Source organism: Rhinatrema bivittatum, chromosome 8 (genome assembly GCF_901001135.1).
Source record: "Rhinatrema bivittatum chromosome 8, aRhiBiv1.1, whole genome shotgun sequence".
In the NCBI taxonomy this organism is placed as follows: domain Eukaryota; kingdom Metazoa; phylum Chordata; class Amphibia; order Gymnophiona; family Rhinatrematidae; genus Rhinatrema; species Rhinatrema bivittatum.
This window is the reverse complement of record NC_042622.1, coordinates 63,206,390-63,221,555: the sequence shown is the minus strand read 5'-3', so window position 1 is coordinate 63,221,555 and position 15,166 is coordinate 63,206,390. Positions and strand designations below refer to the sequence as shown.

The 15,166-nt window shown below is 41.5% G+C and overlaps 1 protein-coding gene across 5 annotated transcripts in view; it reads left to right on the top strand.

Moving 5' to 3' along the window:
* Nucleotides 1-15,166, top strand: part of RALY (RALY heterogeneous nuclear ribonucleoprotein) — a 918,689-nt gene that overhangs the window by 245,863 nt on the left and 657,660 nt on the right. For all 5 annotated transcript variants that reach the window (XM_029612733.1, XM_029612736.1, XM_029612731.1 and 2 more), the window contains exon 2: nucleotides 8,169-8,312. The gene's annotated coding sequence lies outside the window, so the exon portion shown is untranslated. The remainder of the gene's footprint in view (nucleotides 1-8,168; nucleotides 8,313-15,166) is intronic.

Here is a 15,166-nt window from a genome sequence, read left to right as displayed (position 1 = left end):
TAAAGGGAATGGAACAGCTCCCCTATCAGGAAAGACTAAAGAGGTTAGGACTTTACAGCTTGGAGAAGAGACGGCTGAGGGGGGATATGAAAGAGGAGTTTAAAATCATGAGAGGTCTAGAACGGGTAGATGTGAATCGGTTATTTACTCTTTCAGATAATAGAAAGACTAGGGGGCACTCCATGAAGTTAGCATGTGGCACATTTAAAACTGATCGGAGAAAGTTCTTTTTCACTCATCGCATAATTAAACTCTGGAATTTGTTGCCAGAGGATGTGGTTAGTGCAATTAGTATAGCTGTGTTTAAAAAAGGATTGGATAAGTTCTTGGAGGAGAAGTCCATTACCTGCTATTAATTAAGTTGACTTAGAAAATCAAAATAGCCACTGCTATTACTAGCAACAGTAACATGGAATAGACTTAGTTTTTGGGTACTTGCCAGGTTCTTATGGCCTGGATTGGCCACTGTTGGAAACAGGATGCTGGGCTTGTTGGACCCTTGGTCTGACCCAGTATGGCATGTTCTTATGTTCTTATAAGGTAGGGTGTCAGCAAGCTGGGTGTGAGTGTAAGACCTCCCTAGATATGGAGGTTACCCGGACGACTCGGTCATCCACCCATGGCCCATGCAAGGTGCCATACATATCAAAGTCTCAATATTTTTTTAAGCATAGTTTTTAAAAAAATGCAGTTAAAAAAGCCTAAAGGCGCAAATATTTATTTTTATTTATTTATTTATAACTTCTTTTATACCGAAGTTCAGGTAACAGAATTACTTATCACTCCGGTTTACATTATAACAAGAAGAAAACAATGACAACATATGTCTTACAATGAACAAGGGAGTGAACAACTTGGATAATATAACATAACATAACTAGGAACAGTAGCAGTATGCACTATTAGAGCGAAACTAGCGCATGGGGAGGGAGTTTTGCTAATGGGGGGGAGGGGGAAGGAAGGTTGTTCGTGGAGGGGGGGAGGAGGGGGAAATTTCTTATTGATGAGTAAAACATGAGCATAGGTTCTGGACGTCAACAGTATGAAAACAGTCTATGGGAGCTGTGGAGGACTAAGTAAGTTAAGGGAATGCTTGACCGAATAGCCATGTCTTGAGTCTTTTTTTGAACGTGTTGGGGCAATGTAATAAGTAAATGTAATGTAATAAGTAATGTAATGTAAATAAGAGAAGAACACAAAGATAAAAGAGAATGAAACCCCAATGTCAGCTGGTGTTTCGGAACTCCTGCATCAGGAGGACTTATCTTAAGGATGAAGTCATCTGGAATGCTCGCTCCAACTGAATCAACTGATCTCCATTGATTTGAGAAGGCAAATCAATGAAGATCGGCCTTTTCAAATCAAATCTCTCTCACACACATTAGCATTACACATACTGTACACATGAATGCAAACTCTTGTACACACAACTTACAATCTTAATAACACTCAGCCTTATACACATCATGGTTCCAAGGAATCCCAGGTTAGGAGAACTGAATAGGTGTGGCAGAGAGAGAGGCCATTTGTAATGTGAGGCAAGTATTGATTTTCTTAGTTTGTTTCTCTTATTCTTTGTTTATTGCTTAGCTGATAGTGGATGCTGAGGATGCTGACTCTCAGGAGGAAAGAAGGTAGAAGCTGTGGGGGCAGTGGGGGCAGCACACAGGGCTTGTATTGTGAGCCACAAGATTTCATATTTATCCATGTTTTTAAAAATGAGAGCAAAACCAAGCCTTCATCCATTATTTTCTCACTAAAATTAAGTATAAAAAAACACAATATAGTGAGATTGTTGCCAAAGATTAGTTCCCATTTCTTAGAATGATATGTACTACAAAACACACAAGATTTTATCTAACCAATGTAAGATGGAAATTAGAATTTGCTTTTTAACTCTGGCAACCAATACTCCCGGATTATTTTGAGTCTAATTCTGGGTGGACAAAAATGTTCAAAAAAAATGACAATAAATTAGAAAAAGAGATTCCAGCTGTAAATAAGTAAATAAATCACTAATTTACTAAAGCAAGTGTAAAACCCATAGATAGCAAATAAAAGAGTTACACGCCAAGCAAACTTGCAGCCACCACAGGGAGAGGTCATCAGCATATCCCACAGAGAAGTCGCAGTTCTGCTTGCTGTTGTTTGATAGACTGGTAGTGCATTTAAATAAAGCTTGAACCAGCAGTGCAGAATTCTGGAAGTAGAGCCAAACAGATATTACAGACGCTCTGTGCACATAACAATTGCTCTGTAAAAAGAATGAGATCTTTGTGCTGGCGGCAGGCTTCTCTTATTTAGTTTCTAGGTCCTGTCTGCTTAGCTAGCAAGTTAAAATCTATTTTGTTTTCGCACCTTCATTTCTTGCTGAGTTGAATTGAATTCTTTACCCCAAGCCTTTTCTGTGCTGGCTCAGGATAGGAGCAGCTAACTAGAAAGCTCTGGTGTGATGGTGACAGGAGCAGAAAAAAAACACAGCTCACGCTTTAGAATTCATGAATCTCAGTCATCTTTAACAGAGCCTAGAAAACGTAGCCTCCAAAGGCTAAACTCAGCACACACGGAATGCCCTCCAAGTTGGAGAGCTAGCCAGCATGAGCACTTGAACATTTTAAAGCTACCTATCTAGCAGCAGTTACATCATCGGCATAATTCGAAAACACTTTTCATTTCGGTGAGGGGTAGATGTGCTAGGGGCTAAATCTAGCACTGATGAGGTGAATGCCACTGTAGGAAAAGTGTTGCACTCTGATTAGAAGAAGGAGAAAAGTCAAAACAGTAGCTACAAACAGAAATGCGGAAAAGGAGCCCTCTCCCCTGCGCCAAGAGGGTTATAGTGCTTGCATAGTGCTGTTGTGTACAGATGCACTATATTCCTACGGCACAAGTTTAACAAAGTCAGCAACCCTTTTTTTATGTTCATCTATTAAATTAAAATATTCATGTAGAATAGATGCAGTTTTATTTGCTTTTTTTTTTTATTTCCCTTTTGTCTGACTTTCAGCTTTGCTTAAGTACAGTACTTAAGACTCCAAATTACTCATGTCTGTGACGGTGACAAAGTATTTCTATGGAGAAGCATGAACAATGAAAAGGGCAACAGGAAGTTGCTATGGCAACGCAACACAACTGGGCCAGGTTGCTATAGATTCAGCCCACCCCAACTGTGAAAATAAATGTTTAAATGAATTTCTAAAGATTACTTTAAAAAATTGTATTCATGCTCATTAACATGTTTTTATACAGCTAGTATTTTTTTTCTTCTTCTCCTAAATACTTCAGAAGAAAATTAATGAACCCCTTTCCCCACACAGAGTAAATAACAAAACATTAATTATGTGTGTCTGTGTGCATGTGAATATATATATATATATATATATATATATATATATATATATATATTCTGTTTTCTGAGAGAGGCAAATAATGAAGTCTTATACACATATTTTCAAATGATATTTTCTGCATATTAGACAAAACAGAATTGTGCAATGAAAACCTTTTCTTAGAAATGTTCTAAAGTGATGCAAAGGTTTGCATTTTGTTTTTTTTTTAAATATATGAACACTATTATTCTAATACTGATAGCGAATGCTACCTTGTCTTCTAAGTGCAATATCACATTATTCTTTGTGCTAGCAGGTTTGACTTTTGGTTCCCAAATTGGATCACCTAAATTATTATTGTTATAAACTGAGTATTGAAATAGATATTTCTGAAATTGGTCTAGCGTACATTAAAAAGAAACAATGCAGCAGACTCTTTTCATCACCTGTCTGTATTGAGATGTGCAAAAGGGTAACACCAGGTTCATTTACATCTCTGAATTTCCTTCTCACTTTCTCTGCTTTAAAAAAGTGATGGTGTATAAACTACATGCTTTTTTGATAACTTGGCCAAGGAAAATAATACTGCACAGTATGTTTTCAACTTTACAGTAGTATTAATTTGCAAGCTTGAGTTTTGAATTGCTCAGAAAGATGAAATGATTTACTCTTTAAACTGCAGTCCTAGAGTGCTTATGTCCTCCAACAGTATAGACCAGGAGTGGACAAATTTATAGGCTACACTGGGGGGAGGGGGCAGAGTCAGATATACTGAAAGCCTGATTTTCAAAAGCATTTACGTGGTTAAAAATGTGTTTTACATGTGTAAATGCCCTTTACCTATGTAAGTGTGCTTTGGAAATTGCTCCAAATATGCCATTGAATTGTCCATAGTATTTACCCATGTAAGTGCTCTTTATATGCTTGAATGACTTTCGAAATTTGCTACATAGTATGTTACATTTACATTAACTCCTTTGAAAATTCACCTGAATGTCTTGAAGCAGCAACCTCCAAGAGCAGGGCAGCTCTCTAAGCAAGGAGTCAGATGATGAGAAGAGCCTTCAGCAGATAAAAACCACACACCTTACCACTAGAATTGCCAACTCACTCCAGGTCAATTAAGCAGCCTGATCCAGTTCTGGTTTTTCCCCATTCCACGCATAGAGATGTCCTGTTGGTTTTCCTTAGATAATCAGAACTACAACTCCATGCATACAGCGAGTCAAAATCATGATTGGATCAGCTGGTTTAATTAAGCTGAGGTGAGCTGGCAGCCCTACCCTAAACTTCCGGCAATGGCAATTGACTAATAAACTTATTTTCAAGAATATAAAATCAGTGTACTTCTGATTTTGATTCCTTTGCCTGGAATCCTTTATTCTGATCTGCTGCTGCCTGGAACTATGGACTATGCTGTTGCCTATGCTTGGAAAGCTGGAGCCTGACCCTGGTCCTGCCAAGATACTTTATCGCAGCCGTGCTGCTCGCTGGGCCTCACTTGGGAAGTTGGACTCTTCCCTCTCAGGTGTGCAGCCTGGAAATGATTACTCATGATCGGTTGGTCATGACCGTTTATATCAGCCCTATTTCCCAAAATGGAAGGTGCCAGGTCCCCAGATTTAATTAAATAAATGATTAATATCATCCCAAATCTGCAAGACCAAATGCAGCATCTACAAGTAGAAGAATTGCAAGGGTACCCCTTAAAACTTCCAGTGACTCCACTGATTGGTAGTCCCTGATACCCAAACCACAAGTATCATGCCTGAGAAACTCAGGGGGAACGAGCAGGAGTTTTGGGGATTTGTTCATCAGTACTGCTTGATATTTTGATTCCAATCCTATTCATAAACTACAGCAACCAGCAAGACAGAACTCATGGTGAGCCTTTTTATGATAGATGTCCTTAAATCGGCCACTTCTCTACTGGAGCAGAATATTTCATTACTCAATCAGCTTGAGTAGTTTATTGAGGCCATAAACCAGGCTTTTGGATAACATGATCAAGTCCAATTGGCAGATTCTCAGCTGATGCAACTGAGGTTGGGTCGATGATTGGTGGCAGAAAATTCTGCCAAATTTCAATGGTGGATAACTGAAGTAGAATGGAACAAAGTAGGTCTGTGCTCATATGTATGAAGGGGGCTATAGACCTAGTCAAAGATTAGGTAGGCAGAACAGAGTCCCCCACCAATCTTGATGCCTTTTGTTGCCTTATGTGTCTGAATTGATCAATGCTTCTCAGAGTACAACAGAGAAAAGGCAATAGAACCTTAGGGCAGGATTTTAATAGCTACGCGCGGGTGTAGATTTGTGTGTGTAACCCGGTGTGCACAAATCTACGCCTGATTTTATAACATGCGAGCGCAGCCGCGCATATGTTATAAAATCTGGGGTCGGCACACTCCACTGTTTACCCTTTTCCACTGAGAAATTGACCATTTAATCCTACTCTCTGTTTCCTGTCTTTTAACCAGTTTGTAATCCACAAAAGGACACCACCTCCTATCCCATGACTTTTTAGTTTCCTTAGAAGCCTCTCATGAGGATCTTTGTAAAGCGCCTTCTGAAAATCCAAATACACTACATCTACCGGTTCACCTTTATCCCCATATTTCTTAACCCCTTCAAAAAATGAAGCAGATTTGTGACACCAGGCTTGCCTTGGGTAAATCCATGTTGACTGTGTTCCATTAAACCATGTTTTTTTCTATATGCTCTACGATTTTGATCTTTAGAATAGTTACCACTATTTTTCCTGGCTCTGAAGTCAGGCTCACTGGTCTATAGTATCCTGGATTGCCCCTGGAGCCCTTTTTAAATATTGGGGTTACATTGGCCACCCTCCAATCTTCAGTACAATGGATGATTTAAATGATAGGTTACAAATTTTAATTAATAGATATAAAATTTCATTTTTAAGTTCCGTTAGAACCCTGGGGTGCATACCTTCTGGTCCAGATGATTTGCTTTAAAAGTGTGTCACCATGGCACTCTGCCTATGCATACCAAAACCTTTAATCCAGCCCTGCCCCTTTCTCCTTCCCTTTCTTTAGGGCAGTGGTTCTCATCCCAGTCCTTGGAGACAGTCTGGTTTTCAGGATATTCACAATGAATAGGCATGAGGTATATTTGCTGGCACTGCCTCTATTATATGCAATTATACCTCATGCCTATTCATTGTGAATATCCTGAAAACCTGACTGGTGAGGCAGTCCCTGAAGATGGAGCCACTGATCTAGGTATGCATATTTAGGTCCTTAAATTTCATTTCACTGGGTTTATGGTGCAGGTTTATACCATTGTTGTAGTCCTCCTCAGGACTACCTATACTCTAACTATACTCCTTAGAGATGCAGTCTCTACAATTGGGCATGATACTCCAGATGAGATTTCACCAATGATTTGTTCAGCAGCATTATAAATATCACATCCTTATTTTACTGGTAATACTTCTCCATGTGTGCCCTAGCATTCCTCTGGCTCTTGCCGCTGCCATGTCAAACCTTTTGCAATCTTGATCACCAGGCATAATCACACTGAGAGTTCTTTCAGGGTTGTATCACTAAATGGGTTTATTTTGTGCATAATTAACCACACTCCTAAGCCAAGGTATGTATCTCAGCCCTCATTATGTACTGCTGTCTTGGACTTCTGCACCTTAAATGCATGACACTGCCCTTTTTTACATTAAAACTTAGCTACCAAACTGTTGACTATGCCTCAGTCCTACCCAACTTACTCTTCATCTTACACAGTCCACTTATTGATCTTAGTATTATCTGCAAAAAGATAAACAATATTTCCTCCTAACCCCTCTGCAGTATTAATGATGAAAATATTGCAGAAAGATTCTCTATCTGTATTCCAGTACTCCAAGTCACTTAGTCCCAGAGGTGCAAGTCTCCATATCTCTTTGCCATTCTACTGGGCATTCCAGTCCCCCCTTTCTTTTGTTTAACAAAAATAAAAGAGACATATGCTTAAAGTGTGGCCTTACCACAGTTGTATGATACATGTAATACATTTTGGAATACTGCCTTAATAGGAAAGCTTGTTCAGATGGTTTAGAGAGGATGAGCTGATTAAGGAAATCATGATAAGAAATGTGAGAGAGATTTAGGGCCTTATTCAGAAAAGGACTTTTCCCTGGTCTGTTGCCTATAGAAATATTCTTTATTGAATAAGACTCATTGAGTGTTCACTGTACTCCTTGAAATCCAGCCCAAAATGCATTTGCTCTGATTATATAATTCATCTGATCTCCTTTTTTTGCTTGGAAAACTTGCTGACTGCTGCCCTGTAGGGCTAGAAAATTACCCAAAACACATTAATACAGCGATGGTTTGCAGACAAAGCACAGGGCAGCAGCATTTGTAAAATGGAAATGATTATGATGAAGGGGAATTGTTTGCTTCATGCAAGAACGCTGGGCGCTAAGCGAAGCATTCAGCAAACAAAGGAAGCAGAATCCAGTCAGAATGTGCAGCCTTCTCAAAAGCACTTTAGTTAATGCAATTTAGCAAAGACACATGCTGGAAAAAGGAGAGGGCCAGTCGCACTTTGCAATGTCAAAGGGAGAAAGGATGAAGGGTTTTGCATTCCTAAGATAAAATGTTTTTTTAGACCTTTGTCTCAAGAAGAGTTTTTTTCATTAAAAAAAAATAAAGAACTGGGAGAAACTATTTGGAAAATAGGATCTGTTATATTTTTGCTAAATAAGAAAAGTGGAGACGTCTCATAATATGAGCCAGGAAATTAAACCTATTTCCTTTTGGCCACATCTTTTGTCACATCCTTATTTGGATCCTCATTCTGCTTCTGCTTATCCCTCAGCCTGCTGCATCACTAGTAAGCGAGACTTGGGGGTGAAACCCTGCTCGAAAAGCAAAGTTTTTGAAGAGGGTAAAAGAAGACCTAACCAATACAGTTCGTGGAGGCAAACAACGCACGGAAGAGGGTGACTGCCTTCTAATGAGGGTGAGTTGACAATGCTATAGGATGCATGCAGAAATATAATTTGAATTCCTTGCCCCATTACTACTAAGAATATTGAAGGTATTTTGGAACACTTAGTACAGTACTTGCAATACTATCGGGTGAATTTTGAAAGGGCTGTGCATATAAAAATCGCGTGTGGCTGGGCCCCGCGCTCACCGCACGCATTTTCAAAAGGGCCCGGCCAAGCACGTAAGTCCCAATACATGCACAAGTGCTGGGTCCTGAAAAAGGGGTGGGCTGGGGGGCGTGGTCTGGCTGGGGCGGGACGGAGGCTGGTCGGGACAGCGGTCATTAACTGCAGTTCCGAGGAAGCACGCACCGTTTTGCCAGCGCGCATAACTTGCTTCTGCTTCAATGGAGCAGTAAGTTAAAAAAAAAAAAATGGAGATAGTTAGGGTTATATTAGGGGTCAGGGAGGAGAGGAGAAGAGGTAGGAAGGGTAGGGTTAGGAATAGGAAAGTTCCCTTCCAGTCCGCTCATTAATTAGAGCAGACTGGGAGGGAACTGGGGGAGGCCTGATTGCATCACCGTACGTAGTTTACTAAAATTCACCTCCCTGAGCGAGCCCCCCACACATGCACATGTGGATTTTAAAATCCTGTGCGCATGGGCGCACGGCCATCCAATTTTATAACATGCGCGCACCAGCACACGCATGTTATAAAATCGGTGCGTCCATGTGCGCACACCAGGAACTGTGCGCACATGGACGAGCGTGCACGCTGCTTTGAAAATCTACCTCTAAATGTAGCAGTGGGGCACATAGTGCTACCAGCAGGTCCCAGGGTGAATCTACTGCAGCGGGGCCCCAGTACACTGGTTGACAGGAAATTATAGTGTTGGGGATGGAGCTATCATGGTGGTGTGGGGCCCAGGGCAAATGCCCCTGGTCACACAATCTCTCCTCAGTGCTGTATGCAAGCCTAACTACATACCATTATGATATTTTGAGCCATTAAAGAATTTACTGGAATTTTTAATTTATTAAAACCATATAAATTTGTACATATATGGGGGCTTTTTTCAAATGGACCGCAGAACTGTAAAGCAAGTGTAATGCACTTTCATTACACATACTTAAAGCTTCAAAGAGAAACTAAATGGGTAATTTGTCTTTGAAAATTAGCATAAAATGCATGCTCTAAAAGTACTTGGGTACTTTCTGTCCACTATTTTGTGTGGGCACTGCAAGGGGTAAAAAAGCGCACATACTTCTGTAAATGTCATGTACGCATGCTATTTTCCTCCCCTGGAAACACCTCCTTGCAATCTAGCTAAAAGTCCACCTGCTTTGGAAACCCTTTTGTACTTTTAGCCAGGCTGAGGAGGGCAATCTTCAGACCCGGCAATCAAGGCACAGTAAAATCATTTTAACGCAGTTAGATTGCTTTGAAAATTATTCTCATAATGCAGTTAAATGCTGTAAAGTATAGAATACAAGAAGCAAATAGACTCATGCAAATTAACGACCTAAAGAACCAGTCATCTAGTAATTTTTGTGGCAAACGTAAAAATGTATGCACAAAATTTTGGAAACTCATCCTACTGAAAGCATGGAGCAGCCTGAGAGAGCAAGAAGTGCAGTATATAGATCACCCAGTAACATCCAAGAGTCTAAGGGGCAGATTTTAAAAGGGTTACGCGCGTAATATACTCGCATAACCCTTTTAAAAGCCTCCTGCGCGTGCCGAGCCTATTTTGCATAGGCTCAGCAACGCGTGCAAGCCCCAGGACGCGCGTATGTCCCGGGGCTTGAAAAAGGGGGTGGGAAGTGGGTGGGGCAGTCCGGGGGCAGGGCCGGAGCCTCCAGGCACAGCGGCCATTTGCCGTTGTGCCCAGGATCACGGGCCGGCCGTCACCAGCGCGCACAACCTACACCTGCCTGGAGGCAGGCGCAATTTAAAAATTAAAGGGCAGATTTTAAAAACTACGCGCGGGCGTAGATTTGTGCGCACAACCCGGCATGCACAAATCTACGCCCGATTTTATAACATGCGCACGCAGCCGCACGCATGTTATAAAATCCAGGGTCGGTGCGCGCAAGGGGGTGCACAATTGTGCAACTTGCACACACTGAGCCACGCAGCCTTCCTCCTTTCCCTCCGAGGCTGCTCCGAAATCAGAGCAGCCTTGGAGGGAACTTTGCTTCCGCCCCCCCCCCCACCTTCCCCTCCCTTCCCCTACCTATGCTAGCCTAACTACATACCATTACCTTTAATTTTTAAGTTGCGCCTGCCTCCGGGCAGGTGTAATTTGTGCGCGATGGCCGGCCCGCGATCCCGGGCACAGCGGCAAATGGCATACGGGTGTCCTGGGGTTTGCGCGCGTCGCCGAGCCTATGCAAAATAGGCTCAGCGCACAGGAGGCTTTTAAAAGAGTTACGCGCATATATTACATGCATAACCCTTTTAAAATCCGCCCCTAAAGGTAAGGGGGGGTTTTAGGTAGGGCTGGGGGGCGGGTTAGGTAGGGGAAGGGAACAGAGGAAGGCAGCGCGGCTCGGCACGTGCAAGTTGCACAATTGTGCACCCCCTTGTGCACGCCAATCCTGGATTTTATAACATGCACGCTGCTGCGCACGCATGTTATAAAATCGAGCGTAGATTTGTGCATGCCAGGTTGTGTGCACAAATCTACGCCCGCACATAGTTTTTAAAATCTGGCCCTAAGAGAACAGCAAAAGCCCAACCACCAAGTTTGCCAACCAAGAGAATAAGTAAAAAAGAGTTGAGACAGGCAGAGAGAAGAAAGCATGCTAGGGACAGGGTGCAGTGGTAAGATGAAGATGAGGAGGGGTTGGGTAAAAATAGTATGGGGCCTGGGTGTTAGATATGTTCAGCTATCTGGAACAACAGAGAGCAAAAATGTGAGATGACTAAACCAACTTAGATAAGAGATCTCCTGCAGGAGATCAAGTTTGTATGGATGACATTAGAGAGATATCCTTAGCTAAAGCAGCATAAGCAAGGATAGCAATGCAGCCTGGGTGTTACTATGAGGCTTTATAAAAAAAAAAAAAAAAAAAAAATGAGCACCTAAATTTAGGCCCCCAAATTAGGAATCTATTTTCAGAAAACTTAGATACCTAAAAGGTCCATATTGAGTTTGCCGGGGAGTAGGAAAGTTACCTGGGTAAAGTTACCTGGTTAACTTTAGGACAGTGATTTTTCTGGCCAGACTTACCTAGCTAAGTTTATCCAGCTAGCACTATACATACATTTTAGTCCTGCCCCTGGAGCAATTCCATCCTGCCTCTTTTTAGCCAGCTAATTTTTTAGCTGGGTAATGACTTCCCTGGGTAAAATTTTGCCATTGAGGAATTGAGAAATGTAAGTCTCAGGTTTGTCTGTGTACTTCAAAGGTTACCCAGCCAAAACCTTTGAATATCAACCTCTACATTTTCCAAAATTTGGTCCTTAAGTTCAGCTGAAATAGGTGCCTATTTTAGGTATCTAAAACTGAGGTGTCTCAATTTAGGTCTTGTATTCACTCACCTAACTTTAGGTACCCAATTTAGATGCCTATTGCTATAAATCAGTACTGAGTGCCTAAATTTGTTTCCCTGACTTGACTCTTCCCCTGGTCCAAGACACTTTTTAAGATCTCAGATAGGGAGAGTTTTCAATGTGCCAGATTGAAACTAGATCTTTTGAATATTGGCCTTTATGTGATTATGCTATTATGAAGAGAGAGAACAGAGCCTCGCAGCTCCCAATCAGATTACTCAATTAATAGACACCAGATAGCATCATAATTGTATATGGAATTATTGTGGAAACTAGTCAGCTTCTGCATTACCACTGTATGTAAGATTTTCTGGTTCTAGTTTACCAAAAGGGCAATGGAATTCATATAAGAGCTAACAGAGACAGAGGAGGTTGGAAACTACAAGCCAGTTAGCCTTACCTTATGGTGGAGAAATTAATGGGGACTCTGCCAAAGGAAAAGATAGTGAAGTATCTAGAAATCAGAAGGTTGCATGACCTGAGGCAGCATGATTTTACCATAAGGAAATTGGGTCAAACAAATCTGATCTATTTCTTCAACTGGGTGACTAGACAATTAGATTAAGTGCATGCGTTGGATGTGGTCTACTTGGATTTCAGCAAAGTTTTTGTTACTGTCCTGCATAGGAAGCTCCTAAATAAACTGAACTGCATGGAGGTGGGCTTCGAGTGGTGGACTGGACTAGAAACTGGTACAGTGAGAGAAAATAGATGGTCATTTGGAATGGAATTCATTCTGAAGTGGGAAAGATGAATAGTGGAGTTCCCTATGGCTCAGTCCTGGAACCAGTTCTATTCAACATCTTTGTGAGCGATATTGAGGAGGAATTAGGAAGAAAAGTTTGCCTTTTTTGCAAATGACACTAAGTTCTGGAATAGAGTGGACATCCCTGAGGGAATAAACAGAATGAAAAGTGATCTAAGAAAACTGAGGAGTGCTCAAGTGATTGACAGTTAAAATTCAATACCAAGAAACACAAGGTCATGCATTTGGGGTGTAGAAATCCAAGGACAGTACATGATGAGGGTGGAGAGATAGTAGAATGCACTGACAAAGAGGGATTCTGGTGTGATTGTGTCTGATGATCTAAAGATAATGAAACAGTGGCCATAGCCAGAGGGATACAAAGGTACATAGGTAGAAGTATATAATCTGTAAAAAAAAAAAAAAAAAAAAAAAGGAGGTGATAATGTGTCCAGTTCTGGAGGCTATTTCTGTGAAAAGATATAGGCAGGCTGCAGGAGGTGCAGAGAATGACTGCCAAACTGGTACAGGGTCTACATCAAAAGGTCTATGAGATTAAACTAAAGGACCTTGATATTTATACACTAGAAGAGAGGAGATACAACCAGTATATGATATGATAGAGACATTCAAATGCCTCCAACTAAATAATGTTAAAGAAGCATACCTGTTTCAGAGGAAAGAATTCTCTAGAACAAGAGGTCATGGTACAAGGTTGCAAGAAAGTAGACTCAAGAGAAAAGCAGAAAATATTGCTTCACAGAAAAGGTGGTGGATGCATGGAATGTCCTCCCAAGGGAGGTGGTAGAGACAGAAATAGTAAGAAAGCATGTGATAAACACAGAGGATGCCTAGATGCAAAGAAGCGAAGGGAAAGCCAGAGATCAACTGGAGTCTATGGCTATGCACTACAAATAAAATTGGGCAGCTTAGATAGGCAGTATAGTCCTTACCTGTCATCTTTTCTATATGTATATGTATGTATCAAGCAGGTGGCTATAATTTGCCACCCACCATAGATGCTCATCTAGGATTTCCTAGTTAACACAGGGGGCAGCTGTAAGCAACTGTTGGCTTTCCCCCATGATTTAGTTTAAAAGTCGCTCTGTCTCCTTCTTAAGGACTTGATTTTCCAAGCAGTTTACTTGTATTAAACCCTATTTCAGGAAAGGTGAGTGGCACTTTGAAAATCAGTTAGGAGGCTGTGCACATAAAAGTATGTGCAAAACCTTAGGGGCAGATTTTCAAAGACCTATGAGCATAAATCCAGGAGGATTTACACGCGTAGGGGGGTTACGCGTGCCAGGCCCATTTTCAAAAGGCCCGGTGGCGCACGTAAAGCCCCGGGACGCGTATAAGTCCCGGGGCTTGAAAAAAAGGGCAGGGCATGGGCGGTCCGGGGCATTTTATAACATGCGTGTGCCTGCGCGTGCATGTTATAAAATCAGGTGTTTATGTGTGCGCGCTGGGTAGCATGTACACATATAGGCCACACGCGCTTCTTTTAAAATCTACCCCTTATTGTGTGCATACGTTAAACCCACACTAGCAAGAGGCATTCCAGGGGCACAGAGCTGGGGTGAGGAAAGTTTGCATGTCAATATACATGCAGAAAGCTACTCCTTCTCAAGAGCAGGCGTAACACTCTGCATATATGGGTAGGGCAACTCACACATTTTCAGAGCAGACTTAGGCAAGTTATTCCACGTTGAACATTCAAGCTGTTAGAAAATTACGCTCAAGAATGTTAATGCCAGTAGCCCATGATAAAGGTGGAGCCTATGCTGCCAGAACAGACTTGCCACTCCCCAAAATGTTCCCTAGGTCCTAACAAATATAAAGCCCTCTTCCTTGCATTATCATCTCATGCACACAATGAGACCCTGGAGCTTAGCCTGCATTTGGGGTCCTGCACCTGGAATGCAGAGCATCTCTGAGAATGCACCCCTGGGCGGCTCTGGATTTCAATCTCCTACTTAAGTCTAAATTTGGTTTCCAGAACCTCCCTCCTGCACCTTCCTATGTCATTTGTAATCCACATGGACCACGGCAACCAGCTTCTCCCCAGTGCTCTCTAAAATCCTATGCAGGTACTGCATGAGATGCACTGCCCTTGGACCAGGCGGCTATGCGCGTATCTTACAAAATCCGGCGTACTTTTTTAAGATCTACCTCATTCCTTTGAGCAATGTTACTTCACCCTAGACTACTTCAGCTTTAAGAATTCATACTCCAATCCTTACTTTCCATTCATCCAATCAATTATTACTTGACATTTCTTCCCCTAAAGATGCATGATTATCAGAGACACACAGGAAATAATTTTCTATATTTGGTCCAACTATTTGGAACTCATTATCATCTCATTATCATCTAGTATATGTCATACAAGTGACTCCAAAGTTTTTAAGAAACCTCTTAAAACTTTTTTTATTTAATGATGCTTTTACCTCCCGGGATAGACTTCTTGGTCCAGTGCAGTGAACTAAGATAATCTGATACCTTATATGCTTAAGTACTTGCAGTATATATGCTATGAAATATTGTTTTTTTACCTTCTGAGGACACATTAAGGTTAACAC